This window comes from Neomonachus schauinslandi, chromosome 13, assembly GCF_002201575.2.
Source record: "Neomonachus schauinslandi chromosome 13, ASM220157v2, whole genome shotgun sequence".
NCBI lineage: Eukaryota > Metazoa > Chordata > Mammalia > Carnivora > Phocidae > Neomonachus > Neomonachus schauinslandi.
Genome location: NC_058415.1, coordinates 30,480,124 through 30,488,609, shown reverse-complemented (window position 1 = coordinate 30,488,609; position 8,486 = coordinate 30,480,124). Strand labels below are relative to the sequence as shown.

General features: G+C 40.0%; 1 non-coding gene across 1 annotated transcript; it reads right to left on the bottom strand.

The window, feature by feature from the left end:
- Positions 1-2,037: 2,037 nt before the first annotated feature.
- Positions 2,038-2,142, bottom strand: LOC123326543. The gene has a single exon (XR_006541165.1). It is a non-coding gene; the product is annotated as a U6 spliceosomal RNA (small nuclear RNA).
- Positions 2,143-8,486: the final 6,344 nt, after the last annotated feature.

Here is an 8,486-nt window from a genome sequence, read left to right as displayed (position 1 = left end):
ACTTTGATATGAGAGTAAATTTTAAGTGTTCTTGCCACAGAAAGAAGAAAGAAGAAAGAAAGAAAGAAAGAAAGAAGAAAGAAAGGAAGAAAGAAGAAAGAAAGGAAGAAATAAGAAGAAAGAAAGAAGAAAGAAAGAAAGAAAGAAAGAAAGAAAGAAAGAAAGAAAGAAAGAAAGAAAGAAAGAAGAAAGAAAGAAAGAAAGAAAGAAAAAGAAAGGGAAAAGGAAAGGGAAAATGGTAACTATGTGAGGTGATGGATATCTTAACTTGATTTGTGATGATTATTTTACAATGTATATGTATTCTCAGAGCTGGGAGGGAAAAGATGAAATAGCACCAATTCAACACAAACTCTTCCAGAAAACAAAAGTGGAGGGAACACTTCCCAGCTTATTTTTTTTAAGATTTTATTTATGTATTTGAGAGAGAGAGAAAGAGCACAGAGGGAGAGAGAGAGGGAGGAGCAGACTCCCCACAGAGCAGGGAGCCCGACATGGGACTCAGTCCCAGGACCCATGAGATCATGACCCGAGCTGAGAGCAGACACTCAACCAGTTGAGCCAACAAGGTGCCCCAGCTTATTCTTTAAGGCCAATATCAAAGTCAAACAAAGACAGTATAAAAAAAAACTACAGTCCAATTGTCCTTATGAACAAAACATACAAGTTTTCATAAAATATAAGTAAATCGTATCCATAAATACGTAGAAAGATTACTACAACCAGGTATGGTTTATACCACAAACGCAAGGCTGGCTCAATATATGAAAATCAGTCAGTGTAATCTACAATTTTGACAGGCTAAAGAAGAAAAAGCAGATCAATTGATGCAGAAAAAGCACTTGACCAGATCCAACATCCATTCATAATAACAACTCCCAGCAAACTATACATAAAAGGAAACTTCCTCAATCTGATAAAGAACCACAAAATTACTAAAGCTAACAGCACACTTAATAACTGGAGCCTTAATGTTTTTCCCCCTAAAATTAAGACCCAGGCATGAGTGTCCACTCTCTCTAAAACAATTTACATAGTACTAGATCCTGGCCATTTAAATAATGCAAGAGAACAAAACAAAACAAAAGGCATATAGATTGGAAAGGAAGAAATAAATCTATCCTTATTTGCAGAGTATATGATTGTCTACACAGAAAATCCCAAGGAATCTACCAAACATTCCTAGAACTATTAAGTGAGTTTAGCAGGATCATAGAATACAAGGTCAACACACAAATATCAATCATAAACTTCTATAAATTAGCAAAAAAAATTGGAAATGAAAATTTTAAATGTAGTACTATTTACAATTGCTCCAAAAAATTAAAACAAATCTCACAAAATATATGCAGGATCTGTATGACAAAAATTCAAAATGCTGATTAAAATACCAAAGACCTAAATAAATGGAGATTCATGCCATATTCATAGATTGGAAGACTCAATATAGCTTAGGTTCCCAGGGTTTTGGATTAAGGTATGCCTTAACTTCATGATAACTATCCTCCATTTGAAAAGCAGCTTCTGATTTGCTACTGGGTCCCCATAGAGACTAAACTCCTTAAACATGGGATAGCAAGTGACTACGTGACCCAAAATATCTATCATGAACATGATAATTTATTTCACTGAATCAAAATATTGGATGTGTGCAAGGATATTCCTTTGTTAAATGGAATGGTAGATGTAAAACCAGAGGTACAAGCAAACTGTACAAGCAAGTGGTTCACACTCACATGATACATATTCCTACTGCCTCAACACATGACCCTCCATGCACCTTAGAGCCCCATGGGAAGTCCACTATGAACATTTGACATTTCCAGAGGAGGGAAAAGCACCCTCCTTGGGTTATAAATATGTCTGCAAGGTGTGGTAACATCATCTGGAAGTGAATGGCTGCTGTATCATAGCCCCATTCATGGGTGACCCTGAAAGACCCTGGCACAGAAAAATTCTCCTTATGGGCAGTTTCGAGAAGTATATTTGGTTGTCCACTTTGTATGGAAGGAGACACATGTTGTTTTTGTTTTTGTTTTACATATGGAATGTTTCATGAATTTTCGTGTCATGCTTGCATAGGGGCAGTGCTAATCTTGTGTATTGTTCCAATTTTAGTGTATGTGCTGCCAAAGCAAGCACAGAAGGACACCTATTGAGTCATACTGATTCAGGGACACCTGGGTGGCTCAGTCATTTGGATGTCAGCCTTTGGCTCAGGTCATGATCCTAGGGTCCTGGAATTGAGTCCCGCGTTGGGGTCCCTGCTCAGCAGGAAGCCTGCTTCTCCCCCTGCCTGCCGCTTCCCCTGCTTGTGCTCTCTCTCTCTGACAAATAAATAAATCTTTTTTTTAAAGATTTTTTAAAAATTTATTTATTTGAGACAGAGAGAGAGCACAAGCAGGAGTAGCAGCAGGCAGAGAGAGAGGGAGAGGGAGAAGCAGGCTTCCTGCTGAGCAAGGAGCCTGATGTGGGGCTCTATCCCAGGACCCTGGGATCATGATCTGAGCCGAAGGCAGACGCTCAACCGACTGAGCCACCCAGGCGCCCCTAAGTAAAACCTTTAAAAAAAAAAAGTCATACGGATTCATGACCAATGGCTCAGTGAGTTGACTGGTATTCCAGGGCTAGGAAAAAAATATAACTGGAAAATTAACAAGGAGCTCTGGAGGAGACTATGTGGATGCACTTCTAAGAATGACACAGAGAAGGGGGATATAAATGCACATTAGGGATAAGAGATGAGAAGGTGGAAAGCAAATGAAGTTTGGGTGTTTATACCTTTGACTTGTTATGCTGAGCCATGAGTTGGCCATTATAATGTTCCTCTTCGTAAGGCCACAGCTCCCTCTGGTGTAGTCTTTTCTCCCAGGTTGTAGTAATACTTCCTGCCTCCATGGCAGTTCTTGTGGTGATAATGTCTGCCTACGGTCACTAGTCACAGATGACTGGACTCACCAACCCTGCCCAGGTTTTTTTTTTATTAGATCTCCTTAAGTATTCCATTGTTTCTTAATTGACCACAGCAACCCTGATCATAAACTGCACAGGAGTGGAAATTTTTATTGCTTATTATCCCAGCATCTAGAATGAGGTCTGTCACTCCACAGGTTTTCAATAAATGTTTGTTGAATGAATGTGTGTTTCACCCACTTTCCTTCCTTTAAGACATTTCTAATTTCTTAAGCATCATTAATAATCAGTTTTCAAAAATGCATGGTATCTGGTGTTAAAATAGATGTGATGAAACAGTGTAAGCTGGTATAGACTTTCTGAAGACTACTTATTTGCATTTACCAAATATTTAACATGTACACATTTTAACTGGGTAATCTACCACTTAGGCATTTGTGGCAAAGAAATAATCACATATATATGCAAAAGATGTATGGACGATGATGTTTGCTATGTATTATTTCTAATAGTGAAAACTGGAGACAAACTGAACATCAGTCACAAAGAGATTGATTAAATAAATATGATATGCCCCTTACAATGCAGAAAAGAATGATTTAGTTCTACAAAGCCTGACCAGATAACTGGATCAGGAGATAGTGTAAAAACAAGTTGTAAATAAGCAGTAACCACATTTTTTGAAAAATGCATTGTTAGTTTTAGCATAAAGTCTAGAGTTAAGCATCAAGTTTTATTTGGAAGATGAGTTAGAGAGGAGGAAGATAGCTTTCAGTATCCTCACTGCTGTATTTTGGTCAAATTGAGCATGTATTTACATTTTTAAAAGAAACATTTATATATATTTACATTCATTCAAAAGATAAACAGATGTAACTCAAGTGTTTAAAAAATAACAATCTTGTTCATTGCAGAGCATAGGGGCAATAAAATATCAAGTTGCAAAGCACACTACAAAACAAATAAATGTAGTTGGGTTGACCATTTCTTATACTGTCACGTTTAGCTTTTGCATTTACAAGTTCAAGGATTTTTATACAGAAAGCTGCATTTATTTATTTGTTATACGCAACTGGTAAATTATTGAACACTACATCTGACACTAATGATGTACTACTTACTATATGTTGGCTAATTGAATTTAAATTTAAAAAAATGCTTCTGTCTTCGTGAAAGAAGATGCTAGTTGAAAAAAATATTTATTTATTTTAAAGATTTTATTTATTTATTTGAGAGAGAGAACTGGGGATAGGGCAGAGGGAAAGGGACAAGTAGGCTCCCTGCTGAGCTGCCCCCACCCCCAATCCCAGAACCCTGAGATCATGACTTCAGCCAAAGGCACAGACTTAACCAACTGAGCCAAGAGCCCCCCAGAAAGCTGCATTTAATGAAAAAGAAGGGTATTTGATTATTAATAAATCAATTACATCGTTTATGGAATATAACTTTTTTTTTTTTACCTTCCCCAAAAGAGACCACAGGACACCGATCAGGGTCCATTTTCGCAAAGATAAAAAACTCAGTTTGATTAAGAGGACATATCCATGATCCTCGGGAACCATCCAACATAGAATATTCCTTTCCCAACTGGAGTAAACCCAGACTCCATTCACGTTGGCCCGGGACCTGGCGGAGGGAGAACGTCCCCAGACCCCACCTATTAAGGCGGGAGGACACGCCCAGACCCGCGCCGCCAAGGCCGTTGGGGAAGAGCTAGGCGGAAGGACGCCCCTGGACTCGGGGGAGCAAGGCGGTAGCATGCGCCGACACTCAGAACTTCGGCGGACACCCCAAAAGCCAGGGAGCCCAGGAAGCGAGGCTGCAGGACGCACTGAGAGAGCGTCTGCGGCGGGGCTGGGGAGGAGCTGAGCGAGCTGGTCACCACCTGCAGAGCCCCGCGCACCGCCCCCTCTGCTGGCCCAGGGTCTCCGAGTCCACACTCGCTTCGCTGGACTAGGAGGAGGCTGAGAAAGGCGCTGGCAAGGGCCAGGTCATAAATGTTATTGGGTGGGGTGGGGACGAGTGTTTCCTAGGTAGAGTAAAGCTTCACGCGTGTGTTTATACAGATTTCACTAACTTGTTGAAGATTCTATTCCTTATTTCCCCTTATGAGTAGGATCCAATTTTAAAAAATCACTGTCATAGAAGAAATCATTGGTATTGTGAAATAATGGTGACCAGATACATGCTCAGTATATGTAAATTCAGCAAAAAAGATGTTCCTGTAATACTATGCTTGTATGTCCCTAATTTGGTTAAAAAACAAAATCAACAAGATATTCACTGTAAGGTTTAAGCAGGATCATCTCTGGGAGTTGTGTGATTTGCTTGGTAACCATTTTCTTATTTTGCATTGTGTGTACTTTTGTATATTACGTATTTTTGAAATTTACTTTTTTTTTTCTTCCTTTCCTGGGATAAAATCTGTTGGTCACAGGTACTTTATAGTACTGTTGTGCTCCATATTCAAGTGTCTTATTTACATTTCACAACCTTATTCCCAAGAGATACTTGTATCTTGACTTCTCTGGACAGCTTTGAAACAAACAAACAACAACAACAACAGAACTTCAAAAAAAAAGGCCATTGATGGAGAGAGAATCCCCCCTTTTTTTTGTATTACAAAAATTTGAAAAACATAGAAAATAGAAAATGGTAAAATGAACATCCACATATAGCCAGCCATGCCCTTGATTTAAAAAACCTTCCTTAACCTTTTGTCATATTTGCTTTGTTAGTTTTTGCTGAAATTTCCTAAAGTAAATTAACAAAGATAATTTCAGTACTAAATGTGACACTATGCATCCCTTTATAAAATCAGTACATTTCCCAATATAATCCACTTAACAAGTGTAATGTACATTAATATTCCTAATTGTCAGTCTACATTCAAATTTCCCAAATTGTTCCCAACATCCTTGGCAATAGTTGCTTTTCCCATTGGGGTTTGATGGAGGACCACACCTTGTATTTCTCTGTAAAGTTCAAATTTAACCCCTAACACCTGGGGACTGAGAGAACCTGGGCAGGAGAGACTATGGAGGACATCTTCCAACCATCTAATAAGGAAGAAACTGCAAAGTAACTTCAAGGTGTGGAGGCTTGTGGCAAATGTGATCTTGAATCTGGCTGGCTCATCCGGCAAGACGGGGCTGCCTGCGAACTTCTGAGAGGAGTGGGCTTGTGACCCAGAGGGCAGGAGCAGGAAGTCTTAGGGACCTCCCAGGCTCAACCCCCAGAATCAGGCTCCCAGGTTCAGGTAGGGCAAAGCCCATGTCAGGAGCAGGTGCTCAGTGCAGGCCAGAAAGTGTGGGGACCTTGTGCCTGGACCCACCTGCAGCACAACTGGAGAAAAGCCCCTGCTGGTGGCAGGAAGGGAAAGCTTATTTATATTGCAGACTGTGAGCATGCCAGAAAGCAGCAGGGGTAGGTCTGTGGTGGAGCCCAAGTTCTGGAGCCAGAAAGACTCTGGTAAATTCCAGCCATCACCTGCAAGCAGGGGCTAGAAAAGGAACCTGGGTAAGAGGTTTCTCAATGGACAAGGAGGATATTAATAATGATTGCTTCATGGTGTTGTTTTGAAACTGGTTAGATAAGTCTAAGTTGTAAATCAAATAGACTAGTTCAGGGTATTAAGCCCTGAGTAAGTGACAACTGTTGTAATATTTAGAAGACACTTTGTTCCTTTTATTGGATGACTTATGTAAACCTCACAACCATTCTAACCATGCTATGATGTTGGAATAACCATTTGCATTAAAAATAACAACTGAAGCTCAGGTTGGTGGAGTGATGTGCCCAAGTCACAAGCTAGCAGTGAGGGAGTTTGGATTCAAGGGCAGGTGTGCTTTACTTCCAACCTCAGGCTTTGTATAAATACCACACCTGCTTAAAACCAGCACTGCAGCCTTCAGAGCACTTAAAAGAGTGACCTGTCCCCAAATCACCAAGGATATAATGGGAAGTGAATGTAGATAAAATCTACCATGTGTCAAGTGTATTCTGGGATTTCTGGGGTCTCCTTAGATCCCTTGAGTCAAACAGAGCCTCCTAGCCCCCTGATGCACTGGCAGGCTATATTTTCAATCTGAGATTATAGTGAACTCCAAGAGGGTCAGCTTTGTGGCTTTAAAATTAGTTCCCTGGGGCCCAGGTCCCAGTTCCTGGGAAATTCATTTTAGAGCAAAGCGGCTCTTAAGAAGCAGAAAGCAAGGGGACTCTCTAGATAGGAATATCTTCCCTGGAAGAGAGCGCCCCTTTACATTAGATCTCTCTCCAGAGTTTCAGAGCAGAGACAGAAGAGCCCACAAAGGTCTGCACAGCCAGAAGAAGTTCTTGATCCTCCTGTCAAGAATGAGCCAGACTCGGTGATGCCACCACTTTCAGAAGCCACAATACTGTGTGCCAGTGGGGACTTTGGGCTAGCCTTGAGAAGAGCAAGGTAAGCTGGGGTGGCCTGGGGGTAGTTGGCTCAGGAAAGACCATTTCATTGGACCGCTCATAAGGGCGAGGTCTGGGGACACCCTTAACCAGGAAGAGGGAAGAAATTCTGTATCCACCTTCCCTAAATGGCCCCATGCATTACAGATGCTGCTGTCACCATGTCCGTCACCCCATGTGACACTAGTGATGTTATCCTTACCTCATGGAATTTCACAGTGATGGTTCATGAAGAGTTTCCATGCTCATCTACTTCTGACTCATATAAAATTTTAGAGAAATTGGATTTGAATTTGTCAGTGAAATGTCCAGGGCCACCTGTTCGACAAATTTTGCAAGTCAAAGACAGTGCCATTCATTCGGTCTCAGGTTCATGTTTCAGTTCATTTATTTTTATTGAAGAGTAGTAATCTTTTGTATGGCTATTCCACAGTTTATTTATCTGTTCACCAGGTGATAACATATTTGGATTATTTCCAGCCATAAATATTTATATACAGATTTCTATGTGTGAACATACATCTTCATCCTCTTGGGTTAATACCAAAGAATGAATGGGATTGCTCAGTCTCATAATAAGTGTATGTTTAACATAATAAGAAACTGTTAAACTTTTTGAAAGTGGCTGTACCAGTTTTCATTTCTATTAGCAGTGTGTGAGGGTTCTAGTTGCTCTTGATCTTCACCAGCATTTAGTAATGACAGGTTTTTTATTTGAGCCATTATATTAGTTTGTAATGGTATTTCATTTTAGTTTTAATTTGATTTTCCTAATGTCTAATAATGATTACGTTTTTGTATATCATCTATTCCTTTTTTTTTTAAGATTTTCTTTATTTATTTGAGAGAGAGAGAGAAAGAGTGGGGGGAGGAGAAGAGGGAGAGGAAGAAGCATACTCTGTGGTGAGCACAGAGTCTGTCATGGGGCTCGATCCCACGACCCCAAGATCATGAACTAAGCTGAAATCAAGAGTCAGACCATTAACCAAATGAGCGACCTGGGTGCCCTTCATCTGTTCCTTTTTGATGAAGTACGTGTTTGATCTTTTTTCCCCTTTAAAAAGTTATTTTTCATCTGGAAAAAAAAAGTTGTTTCTTACTGATTTGAAGAGTTATATATATTTTATAAAAAT